Consider the following 12958-nt stretch of genomic DNA (forward strand, 5'->3'; position numbering starts at 1 on the left):
TACGACGTCTAACCTTTCTTGTTTCCAGTCATAAGTCAGTGTCGTCGGTCGTCTGAGTACTGTTTGGTTGCAGAAGACAAACAAATGCTCGTCTGCTCAATCAGTTTGTATGCACGCATGTTTTTCCTGTCAAAGTATGTTCAAGTTATGCGACAAAACAGCCGCAAAACAGGTTATCTCTCAGGAAACACCTGCACTCCGCCAGATTGGTCGCGCGACCGTACTTTCACGTGCGTCAGCCAAGAAAGCTGTCACCAAGCTTTTAAAAAAGTAGCAATGCTCTATTACGAACGGCGCCACCACGGCTTGGGCATTTCACTATGCAAAGAGGTGCTAAAGCGCAGGAATACAGGGGGGCGCCCAATGCGCTCGCTCTGAAGAGGTAAAGTGTTGTTGTAATTGTCCTGAAGGAACTACGATGCATAAGTGATGTAACTTTTGCGAACGCCGAGTCTACCATGCAAATAAAAAATCTGCGGACGTGGAAGGAAAAACAAGAGCAAGGAATTGGCGAGATCCGCACGGGCGTAAAAACTTCCGCAACAACTGCAACCGTTGAGCCTGGAACTCCTGTAACGCCTGTATTGCTCCGCTTGCCAACAATGACTAATTACTGCAGTAGCATGTGACGCTGCAGTACTCCGGCGTGCTGCTACTCCGCCCACTGCCCAATAGCAGTATTGCAACGTCAATTGCGCTAATGGATCATCTTGGCTTGGATAGCGCTTGACATGAAGCACGAAATGGCATCGTTTTTCCGAACGTTTACGTCTGTGTTTCCTTCTTTAAGGTTGCGTGGGCTCCGGGTGTGTGCGAGGTATTGATGAGGCCGACATATTGTTGTGCAAGATGTGCCGTTGTTTATTACTCTTTCCTTACACGGCTGAACGAAAACGAAGGAAAGGCGAAGGGCCATGATTCTAGGCGCGTGACAAGATTGATGCAAGAGGCATCGGTCGATAGGTAACCAGGAAGCGATACACCGTACGCTAGTGTAACGTTACGCAAAGAGTTTGCATTAGACGTACGTTAAGCGCTAAGCTCTAAATCTCACTCCCACAATGACTCCGCGGTGCCCCGTAGTCCTGAATACTTTTTCGTTGTGCTATACAGACTCAAATTATATATATTTAAAGAACCAACGGCTAGCTGCAATAATAATTTTGTTTATTTATTTTTTCTTATTTTTTCTTGCAGTCAAAGAGAAGAAGGCACTTTCAAGATAATCGCCGTAAGCGCTGTGATCATCACGGTCGGCCTCACTGCCTTAGCTATAATAGTCTACAGTGTCTTGGGATCCCATTCACGTAAGTACAGAATTTTTTGTAATATTCCGTACGAGGAACCTAGTGGACGTTCTCCTCTTTTATTGGGATAGCAGTTATACGGACACCCCCGGCGCAATTCTGTCGTCACCGCGAGGTTCCGTGTAAAGTCCAAGGGTGATAACACCATCGCCGCACGCCGTATACTCTATTTGCGAGTGAAAGTGCGCGAGGAGAGCCGGCGATGGTGGGTGGCGTGCACGATTGAGGAAGGCGGAGAGCAAACAGGCCGTCTTCCGTCGCGCGAAAGGCCATGGGCGGATGGGAAGGAGGGAGGGGTGGTGGCGGCGGGGTTACTCTTCGGCAGCAACTGCGTGTTTCGCGACAGGGCACAAGGGGAAACTGACGATCGCGGCCCAATCTCGCGTGCGGAATGGAGGAAAGGGGAGAGGCAGCGCGGAAGTGAGGGGGGGGGGGGTGGTTTCGACTTCGCCCATCAGTGCACCAGTACTTTGCACGGTAGCGCGCGGTCGCGCGTGCCCTAACTTGAAATGGATCTGCAGAAGGCTCATGTCTTTGTGCGCGCTGTGTTCTCGCCGCTCTGGCGTCGAAGCGACAGACAACTGTAACTACGCTCGCTGCTGCTGCCGCGCTTGCTCACACCACCATTTTCACAGCGAGTGTCCGCACTCATCGAGTGTGATGTGTTCATATTTTAACGCGATAGCGTTAAGGAGCTCGTGTCGCAAAAAAGCCGGTGTCGTCTGTGTCGGCGTCTGCGGCGTTGACCGTGAGCGATAAATCACGGCAGGCACTTCATAAATAAAAAACAACTTCCAAGATGGGCTGGGTGGGAATCGAACCAGGGTCTCCGGAGTGTGAGACGGAGACGCTACCACTCAGCCACAAACGCGCGTCTCGTGAACGTGGTGTTGCCTTAAAAACGTGCCGTAGAAACTTATACTGCGGTGTATATCGGTAATTATGAGCCTGTAACTTACAGAAGTCGCATTTACACGATAGCGAAGTACGTTTTCGCTACATTTCTTCTGCGCTTACTGCACACGCAGAGCCATCTTGCGGCAAACGCAGAAGACCCCCTCCTCTCAATGTACGGCGCTGCCCCGACAGGTGGCGCGCCATACGCGCATTGGGGCTGCGCGCGGTCCGGTTCCCTCTCCCCTGACCCCCTCTCCCCTGACGACGCTTCGCCGTGCTCCCACGCGGGTTGCAGAATCAAGCACCGTTCCTTTCTTTAGATTGCTATCTATCTATCTCTCTGCCCGTGCCGATCACGACGTTTGGCTGGCGTAGATCGTTTTCCCCTCCGAGACACCGAGTTCTTTGGTTCGTTCCGTTTGCTCAGGCGCACGTTTCGTTGCCGCGCCGAACGCTGCGTTGCTGGGCGCAACGCAGCGTAACGTGGGCGCAAAGTCCGATGCGGGGCGCCACGTAAGTGATCCCTGCGCCGTAGCGCATTGTCTTACACCCCTCGGCGGGTCGATGGGAACGCTGTCGCGTTCCACTCTTGAAGGCGAAGCTTAAGCATCCTCCAATGTTTTCTTGTGCGCGCTGACACTATGGTTGTTAATTTATCTGAATAAGTGAATCATTCCAAGTGTATGCTGTCGATAAAATTACTATCCTTACGTCTTACACCTGCCTACTAATTTGCTATCGCAATTGCTCGTTCGCCTTGCGGGCAAAACTGGGACTTTCTTTATTGCTTCAAAGATACCGTAGTATATAAATAATCATGCGCTGAGTAGTGCCTAAATGTTCTGAGCAGGGATGCCCGCTTACATATGGTTAAGGATACGCATTCACGCAGCTCGTCCCAAATAAGTACGTGCGCCTTTGAACTGCCATTCACTTTATACTTAAAACATTATTTGGTAGATGAGTGAGGAAAGCTACTCAGCCTTCCTGAAGCCTCTTCCACACACTTCACTGCGTTATACCTTGCCTTTGATATGGATAACTGAGGATGTGCGAATATTTGAAACTTTCGAGTAACCAATCTAACAGTGTCCTATTGGATTCGGTCTTCGAATCGAATAATCATTGTTCCTAAATGCGAATATTTTTCAAATACATCTTCAATATTTCAGAGCGTCACTGGCACCCAACTAAACATAAAATTGGAACAAAAGTGCGCTAAATATTTACCCCTGTGGCCATAGCACAGACATTAAACATGACAACTTGCGGAGCCGTACTTTAAGGGCTATACCGCGATCGTTCGCGCTTACTTGAAGGTACTGAGCATGTGAACAATGCTTGTCTGCTCTTGCTGCTCCATTCGTGCTTTTAATACACGAAGCATCATAACATACTATGTAATGGTAGAAACCTGCTAACTTTAAGAATACTAGGATGCGAACCATGCTTCGTAATAATTGTGATAACGGCTGTTCAATATTTGAAAGATGTTCAAAAAGTATTCGACATTCGACACGATTGTATTCGCTTCTGTCATTATTCGATTCGCATTCCACCCGTCTTGAAAATCACTATGCGCACTCCCCTATAGGGGACTAACAAATTATACCGCATCTAAACGACGGCCCTCAAAAGTAAGGCGACATATTTCACCTCTAAAGCCATGCTCACAATCAGGCCTTTGTTCTGCGTAATTTCGACCTCACTGTATGTTTGTCATACAGTTTGTCAAAATCCGGATGTCAAAACCACTACGGCTTGGCTTATAATCGCATCGTGGTTTTGGCACGTAAACCAGTACAATTTCAAATACAGCTTCAGGAAAGCAAAAAAAAATTCAGTTATTCTCGTGTTCTTTTCATAAAATTACTGAGAACAGCACTCTGATGTTCGCTCTAAATGTGCAGAACATATGAGACTAATCTTTCGCCCGTATAAAACAACAATTTTTCCCGATTGATATTTCATGATACCGCGTCATTTTCCAGCTGCTGCTGCTATCCGCACATTTTTGGAGAGCACTGGTGCGCTGCGAAGCTCTATCTCACCACACTAGCCGGGACGCATCAACAGTTCCACGCAGGCCATCCCACGTGCCTTCAAGCGAGGACGCCTTCATCATACAAAAATTACAAACAAGCACATTAGTCACGTGATACTGCGCACATAGTACTAATATTGGCCCAGGCTCCACAACACTACGGAGCTGATTCTTTCCAATGAATTCAGCTTGTGAGTGTGCCCCCGAGCTATGTTTTCGAAAAAGACGATGCTTTCAAAGTAACCGCCGTAGAGGTGTCCCTGTAGAATGGAGCAGTTGACCATTCCTCCACTAAACATTTTTTTAAATATAGCCAGCCTTCTTGGTCCATCACATTGTCCTGGCTTGCCACCCGCTCGCCGCCTGCGCGAAGTCGTCGCCGGGGTATGCAAGCCGGTTGGTCGTTCTGAACTCAAGCGAACACAGCGGAGGGGTCAGAGTCGGGAGAAAGAGCGAACAAATATATTTATAGACAGACAACGACACAAAATTTAAACGAAACACAAAAAAACACAAGAACACTAACACACATGCACTTCATCTCGATCTATAATGGAGACAAAAGAAATAAAACCAACAGTTAACAGTAAATACACCAAACACACTTAACGGTGGTCAACTAAAGAGACTTCAAAAGAAAACAAATGATGGCATATGCATGGGCGGCTAGCAGCAGCATAAAGCGTGGAGTCGACGGCAGAGCTTTCCCGATGAACGCTGGCAAGCCAATCTCGTTGCGGTGGATGCGATTGCTGGGCTGGGTTTCCCGGGAGTCTAGGTCTGACGTCTTACCTCGAGTAGGTTGAGCTAACTTGAGGGGAACTACCGTGAGCTTCGTTGCAGACTTTGGTTTGTCGTCTCTTGCGTTAACTAGCCACTCGGACTTCAGACACAGATAGGCGGCCCAGGTGATACGGGACGGCGTTAGCCCCTCCACGCTTCTCAGCAGCTCATAGGTTCACCTTCTAGACTGCCTAGCTCGGTCTAAAGTATGCGCTTAAATCACCTCTCCTTTCCCTAGTTCCCTGTGTTGGAGAACGCCAGATATTGGTGACGATCCAATCAAGTTCACGCAATTATATCCCGCCTCCTCCCAAGGTGTTGGCCACGCCCCTGTTAATTAGCGGCGAGGGAACAGGTGATTCATCCCTGCTTTTAGAAGTCGCGCACTCGTATTGCGCCACACACGCACACTCTTGAGTCCGTGACTGGCCTCTATTGTTCGCTCACAAACACAGGAGAAACGACGGCAGCCGGCCATACGGCGCTGTCGGCACACCTACACTGTCAGCAATTCGTCGGCACAGTATTGCACAGCGACACCACATATTTCGGAGTATTCGCACCCCCGCTTTCTTAGCAAGCATCTCAATGCACGCCTGAGGCAGAGAATACACAGGGGTTCCTATCAAAAGCCGCCGGGGCGACACGGTCGCGCCGACGACAAAAAGACAGTAATCTCTAAACCTGCCTTTGACTTCGCTCGGCTGCTTGCCCGAGTGGCTGGCAACACCCGTCTTGCGCGCCGGTTCCTCTTCCTACGACCTTTTAGCGCCCGTTGATCGGTGCTTCGCCGAATCAAATAATGCCGCTCCATGACACACATCAAGAATGTGCTTGGCCAGGAAACCTACCAGAGGTGCCCACACAAGGACTTTTCTTCCTACGGTGCTAAAGGCTGCTATCAACACAAAAATATTATATAGCGTATAAGGCGTAATATCCGTCGTTCGCGTTACCACGCTATGGTCCAAGGACACGAACTGTTGACTTTTCGTGTTACCTAGGGTGAAGTTATTTATGACAGTTGATTAGCATATACTTGATTAGGGCATTTGGACCCGCTACCTTTGGTGGGAGTCGAACCCACGACCTTTGGTGTTACTTTAGGCGAAATAATGTGTTGGGGCGCGACTATCCCATATAGAGCACGCGAAGATAATCTAGCTCAGGTACAAGTAGCGCGAGAAAAGAACAGGCTGGCGCGCTCGACCGGAGCGTCTGCATTAGCTGCCGCTCCCGAGATAGCGCGGCACCATGGCGGGCCGGCCTAAATAAACCGTTGCCACGGCGGCTACCTCTTCGGGCCGCCTCCCACAATGGTACAGTTAATTAAGGTAGAGTTAATTAGGCAACTCGAACCCACGATATGTACTGTTAATTATATCAAAGTTAATTAGGTCATATAATTAACACAGATGCAATTAAGGCACTTAAACCCATGATCTTTGGTGGGAGTCGAACCCATCACCTTGCGTAGTGCGCACCTTCTGACGATCACCGTTGGTCAAGTAGCGGCGCTTCTACTGAAATGGCCACTCGAGTCACGTGATTCTGCCAGTGGCTCCACCGGACATCGCTGAGCTTCTGCTGATGTGGCCGCAATGCTTTCGCATTCGTCCACGTATAGGTAACTAGCTGTCTCTCCAATTTTTCCCACTTCTTCCTCCAAATCCGCAAGGCTTGAACCTTTTTTTCGCTCCTGCTAGTACGCATAGTTCTGCAGAAAACCGGGTTCTTCCGGCTCCCAGCGGCGTCCCATTGACGCCAGCAGCCTCTGTGGTGGGACAAATGCGGGGTTTGTAAAGAAACCAGGCTACGCGTCCAGCTCATTTCCTACACAGGCGCACAACGTTCTCTGGGAATGAAGGGGTGTCTACCGGAGCGAGAGCTCGTGCACGTGTGCTGCGGTGTTTCTGTAGAGTTTACCAGTGCTTTCTGTTTCCGTAGTACAGCGCCGATGGTAAATCAACGTAGCGTTGCTGACAGTTTCACGCTTTGCACAATGAAAAGGCCAAAGCTACAAGAATAAAATTAAATTTAAGGTTGCGTTGTGTATTTCGTCTTTGTAGTGTAATTATGTTTTCGAACAAAACCTTCAGTAATTGTAGCTAATGTGCAAACTAGCCCAATAAACTTTATACGCAGATTACTCTGCCGAAAACTAGGTCTAATATCTACATAATTTGTTCCACTTTGACTTAAAAGAATAACCGATCACCAACGCAGCTGTAACTTTACCTCGCACATTGTCAGACCTCAAGCGCATACTCAAGTTCTGTCATTTCGCTCGAACAGATTGAGTGGAAATACTCGTCGGAAGCTGTCAAACTTTGAAAAAGAACTAGCCAGCTTTCTAGGCGCACTGTGAGCCATACTGTGCGTCACATATTTCTGCCTGTTTAAAAGTAGCGTCCAATTTAAAATTTTTGTTTGATGTAAAACTTACGATATTGACACGTGAACTTATTTTTTACGGATGAGTGCTGTTCACCATCTGACGAATGTTATCGCTTAATGCAGGACGCGCCTACATGTATCGGAAGGTTCTGGAATGCTATCGATGGTTCTATCCGCTGTCTGTTGTCGCCAAACCTTGTGTAACCTGATTGGATGTATGCGCGACTCGAATGATGTAGTACTTTCTGGAAAACATGCGGGCACCAGCGATTACTCTGGAACGTTCGATGGCTCATGCATAAAAGCTGACGCGCTTGGCCTGCTGATCATATTTTCCACGATAGCGGACTATGCTCGTAGCTGTCGCCGTTTTTTGAGTGTAGCTTGTTTTTGAGGGCACAAGTTCGCCCAATGAAACGCTAGTTTCGTCATTCCCAGTTTTGCTGCTTTCTCCACCAGATGGCGCTGCTACGTGACATCTGGTGCAGGTGCTCGGTACTTTCACGTACCGCATGCCCTCGCAAAGTCCAGATCCAAGCCCGAAGCCCGCGGTCAACACCAACGTCGCCCAAGACCAGCGAGCTAGCCGCCGACTGCAAGGACTGCCCGCAGAGAACGGACTTCGGCCTGATAAGACCAGGAAGACCGTAGCCATCTCAACCACGATGGCAGCCCCAGCGTCACCCATCATGCTTCAACAACCCAGAGAACCCCTTCCATGGAGCTACGTTGGAGAATCCGGCAAACCTGGCTTCCAAACCTTTGAAGGGACCTCGACCGTCAACAGTTGTACCTCTGAGGATAAGCTACGCCATGTGTACTTCTCCTTGGAAGGTGCCGCGAGGTCTTGGTTCGAGAACCGGCTGTCCACCTTTACAACGTGAGCCCTGTTCCGCAGTAATTTTCAGCCGAACTTCACGGGCGTTGCCTAAAAATAAAGGGCCGAATTTCTGCTGGAAAACCGAGGGCAACTACACAATGAGACCATCGCCATCTTCACAGAAGAGGTTACCCGTCTTTTCCGGCACGTCGACGCGTAAATATCGGAAGTGAAAAAAAGTGCACTTCTTGATGCGAGGCGTAAAGCAAGAACTTTTCGCCGGACTGATCCGCAACCCACCGAAGACCGTAGCTGAGTTCTTCACAGAGGCAACAGTGATTGAGGAAACTCTGGAAATGCGCGCTAGGCAATATAACCGCGCAGTGCTCACGCCGCAGCGCGCCATCCAAGCACTGGGCTCCGCTGGCCTCCAAGAGACTATTAGGACCATTGGGCTCGAAGAACTGCGCGAGATGTTTCCTTCATCGCAACCTCACGCCTTCTCAGTTCCTGACATGGTAAAGGATGAACTACGACGGTCACTGGGCGTTTCTGAAGTGCAGCCCTAATCGCCGCTTACCGTGCCAGCAGGGATGACCTAGGCTACCGTCGGCCACCGTGAAGGCCCTTTTCAGCGCCCACACCAGGGCCTTGCAACGCCGAAATTCCGCCGTTCGCCGCCAGCTCGCCCATCCGTCGTCCAGAGAAACTACCCAAGGAATACAGACGTCTGGCGCGCTCCTGACCAGCAACCACTCTGTTACCACTGCGGAGAAGCGGGTCACGTCTACCGCCGGTGCCCATACCGGGAGATGGAACTGAGAGGGTTCGCCATAAATGCGCCGCGTTCAGAGCTTGGGAAGTGCCCCCGTGACATCGCCGACTACCTCGCCGCCACTCAGTGGAGTCCTCGACGACCGTCCCGTTCGCCCTCACCAGGCCGCTACCTGTCACCGTAACGTCGAACATACGCTGGCCCAGCTCGGGGCGGCTCTGCGAGCCCATATGTGGAAAAGTAAAAGCGGCAACCGATGAAGGTGCGGTTCCTGTTCGTCGAAGGATTCTCCGCAGCTGACAAAGATGCCGAAAATCCTATCTTGACGACAGATCAACGAGACGCCGCAATATCGACGTAGTCTGAAGCGAATAATACGCCGACGAAAGATGACCTGCCAACGCCACGTTGGCAGGTCATCACGGCCTGTGATGCGGCCTGTGATGCAGCAGGTCATCACGGCCTGTGCCAAGCCACAGGCCGTGATTCAGCCGTGATCAGACGCCAAGACCTAACTGTAACGCAAGGCAAAGAACCACCGACCTCGACGAGCTTCTCGACGGCCACGCAGTCGCTGCCTTAGTATACACAGGAGCTGATTACTCCGTCATGAGTGAATCCATCGCCGCCCAGTTGAAGAAAGTTAAGGCTGCACGGGAAGGCCCTAAAATTCGGACCGCTCGAGGACACATAACACCAACTGGAGTCTGCATGCCAGGAATTACCGTTCATGACCGGACTTACCCTGCCACCTTTGCTATCCTCCAACAGCGTTCACGAGCCGTCATTCTTGGCATGGACTTCCTGAACCAACACGGCGCACTCATCGACCTGAAGACTCAGTCGATAATGCTGTCAGAAGATCAAGTGATACTGCAGGAAAGCTGTCGTAATCACCACGCCTTCTGTGGGTGCTCGAAGATCAAGTGAGCATCCAGCCTGGCTCCAGCATTGTTAGTTCCGTCGGCATCAAAACACCCGCAGACTTAGAAGGCGTCATCGAGGGCAACCAACGTCTACCGCTCAACTGTGAAATTTGCGTCGCGAGAGGGATCGCTGGACTGCATAGAGGGAAAGCCAAAGTGGTGCTGACAAACTTCAGCCAGAAGTTGAAGCACATCAACAAGGGTACGACGATCGCGCACATCCAGGCAATTGATGAAACTAGGATTGCGTTTGTCCTCTCGAATTCTGCCGCCTCTACCACGACGACCATAGTTCCCGAACCAGACTTCGACATAAATCCAACGGCCGTATTTTGAAACGTTCGCCTTCCACGAAAGTTTCGCCGCCACGAAACTCACGTTCAATAAATCAAGCGACCGCTTACCCGTGACGTCAGCGTGCACTACCAACACGCGCTGTCGAACGCTTCACATGGCATGAGAGAGCGCACCGTGCGAGTGCAGAGCGGCTCGGGTGTGTTGTTTTCAAGTGTAGTGGCGGCAGTGCGGGTTTTGCGCAGTGACTGCCATTGGTTGCGGCCGCTTTAAGTAAAATAAGTTGAATAAAAAAGTGTGAAATGTTTTATTTTAAATGAATCAACAAATATCACCGCAAAAAAACGTGCGTAAGACGCCATCAAGAAGACTACTATAAACTACCACCTATCTTATCTTTACTACACTCCACCACCAACCGAACGCTAAACGACGAAAAAGGATGTGTTCGTTTATTCAATTTATGGCGAGAGCACCCATCGACACCACGACGTTAAAATGACGTACGCCGGAACTACTAGATGGCACGGCTTATTTTACGGTTTTGTTAAAACAGCCAATCAAGGCGCGCCGTTGGCGGAGGCATGGCCAAGACGATAGTTTCGCGGATGGCGAACGTTTCATAATACGGGCCCAGGTCTCCCAATGATTCAAGCAGCTACAGCTGAGAAGTCTGCTATGACGATACAAAGACTGCTTATCCACATCATCAAGGAATCGACGAACACGAGTCGCAAAGCATCCCATAATAACCGAAGAGTGCACTCGGCCACTCCACCAGAGGCCTTACCGAGTTTCGACGCGAGAAGAGAATCTTGACGTCGCTAGCTTTCTCCAGCGCACCGAAGCCCGACTTCTTGCCGGCCTGCGGATCAAGAACCAACACAGGACCGACAGCCGACACTACAACCTTCGATGTTCTTACGTCGAGTAACAGCCCGCCGACCACGTTTGGACCCCTATACATCGGCGAGGCCTTAGCGAGAAGCTTTTACGCCGATATTTGGAACCTGCGAGATCATCCGACACACTGACGCACTTGACTATGAGGTCGTACCAGAGGGCATTTCGCTATCACAGCGGCGCCACTCACGACCTGAAGCAGTCCATGTTGTGCGACTCAAGCTGTTCTACCAGCGCTAATAAACTTTGGGACTTTGCATAGCTGAACATTGGGTTTTCTTTTTGGACTGTGTTACCTTGAACTTTCTTGTTTTTCTTGTTTTTTTATACTTTTGTCTAGTAAGTTTCCTTTCGTGTTTCACTCGCCTGTTATGTTTGTAGCATCGGGACGATGCTTTTTGAGAGCAGGGCGCTGACACGTGAACTTTTTTTTTTTACGTGTGAGCGCTTTTCGTCGTCTAACAAATGTTATCGCCGAGCGCAGGATGCGCTTGCATGTATCGGAAGTTTCTGGAATGTTATCGATGGTTCTATCCGCTGTCTGTTGTCGCCGAACCTCGTGTAATCTGATTGCATGTACGCGCGATGCGAATGGTGTAGAACTTTCTGGAACACACGTGGGCAACAGCGGTTACTCTGGAACGTTCGATCACGTATACAAGCTGACGTGCTTCACCCACTGAGCGCATATTCGACAATCGCCCACCGTGTTCGCCGCTGTCGCCGTTCTTTCAGTGTAGCCTGTTTTTGAGGGCACACGTTCACCTAATAAAACGCTAGTTTTCTCATTGCCATTTTTGCTGCTTTCTTCACCGTCACTGCTACGTGACAATATATAAATATAATTAAAGTCTCGGCTTTTACCTGCCTAACCACGATCTTATTATGAGAGGTGCCGTAGTGGGCGACTATGGTATTCAACCACGTTGACGCTTCGCTTGCTTGTATTATTGGTTATTTGTCATTGAGTTTGCTGCCCGATTGTATCAACCTGCACGTGTTTATTGGTCTTTTTTAATTGTGCATGAAAGTGCTCGTTCTGCTTGGACCTTACTAAAAAGTTCGCGTAAATAAAAAAAAGCTTCTATTGCAGACTACATTTTAATGCCTTTTGTTCCATAGATAAAACAAAAGTGCATGAGAGCGTGGGACAATATTTACAAAGGCTGTCGCTCGTAGGCTTTGCATCCATTGCTTTCTCTCTATTGCCACATCAAGCTGTCCACGGTTAAAGCTATAAAAATGACAAAGTCAATAGCTGAAAAGGTTTGCAGTGTGCCTTTGACTATTCATGACGCGTTCCTTGTTTTTGTATTTTAATAGCGGTTCCTGTACAAGCTGGGCTTTCAGCAAAAGGTACGCAAAAATGAAAAGCTCAAATCTCATCATGTGCACATGCTCGACAATGGTGCTCCCAAATGCATGATAGTTGGTGTGGGCAAGTTTGCTGACTGAGTCGCAATAAATAAATGCGGGATAATTGATTTCTTTTGCACAACAGTCTTCAAAATGAAGTAGTAAAATAAGTGCCACAGAGGGTAGGGATTTGGCAGTGGAGGCCAAATACACGCGAGTTTAAAACTTCTTACGTGCGGAGGTTGAATATTGAGAGAGTGAGCATTAAGAACACTGCACTTGGCCCATTTTCCTAGCTCGCTGGTGTGCAGAAAGAATAACTTTGGGTTGCGAGGATGGTACGACGTATCGTACTAGATGAACTTATTTTGTGAGATAGTGGCTGTCGCGCACGTGCTTAACCATATGAGAATTAAATGCAAGGAAGACCTCTCGCAAAGCCACCGACTGGTTTTT

The 12958-nt window shown here is 49.3% G+C and overlaps 1 long non-coding RNA gene across 1 annotated transcript in view; it reads left to right on the forward strand.

The window, feature by feature from the left end:
• LOC135912456 (uncharacterized) overlaps positions 1-12519 on the forward strand; it is a 33610-nt gene extending 21091 nt beyond the window's left edge. Inside the window, exons 3-4 of the long non-coding RNA XR_010567678.1 lie at positions 1198-1307; positions 12470-12519. This is a non-coding gene — a long non-coding RNA (uncharacterized lncRNA). The remainder of the gene's footprint in view (positions 1-1197; positions 1308-12469) is intronic.
• The last annotated feature ends 439 nt before the right edge of the window (positions 12520-12958 follow it).

The sequence above is a fragment of the Dermacentor albipictus genome, chromosome 1 (assembly GCF_038994185.2).
Source record: "Dermacentor albipictus isolate Rhodes 1998 colony chromosome 1, USDA_Dalb.pri_finalv2, whole genome shotgun sequence".
Lineage (NCBI taxonomy): Eukaryota > Metazoa > Arthropoda > Arachnida > Ixodida > Ixodidae > Dermacentor > Dermacentor albipictus.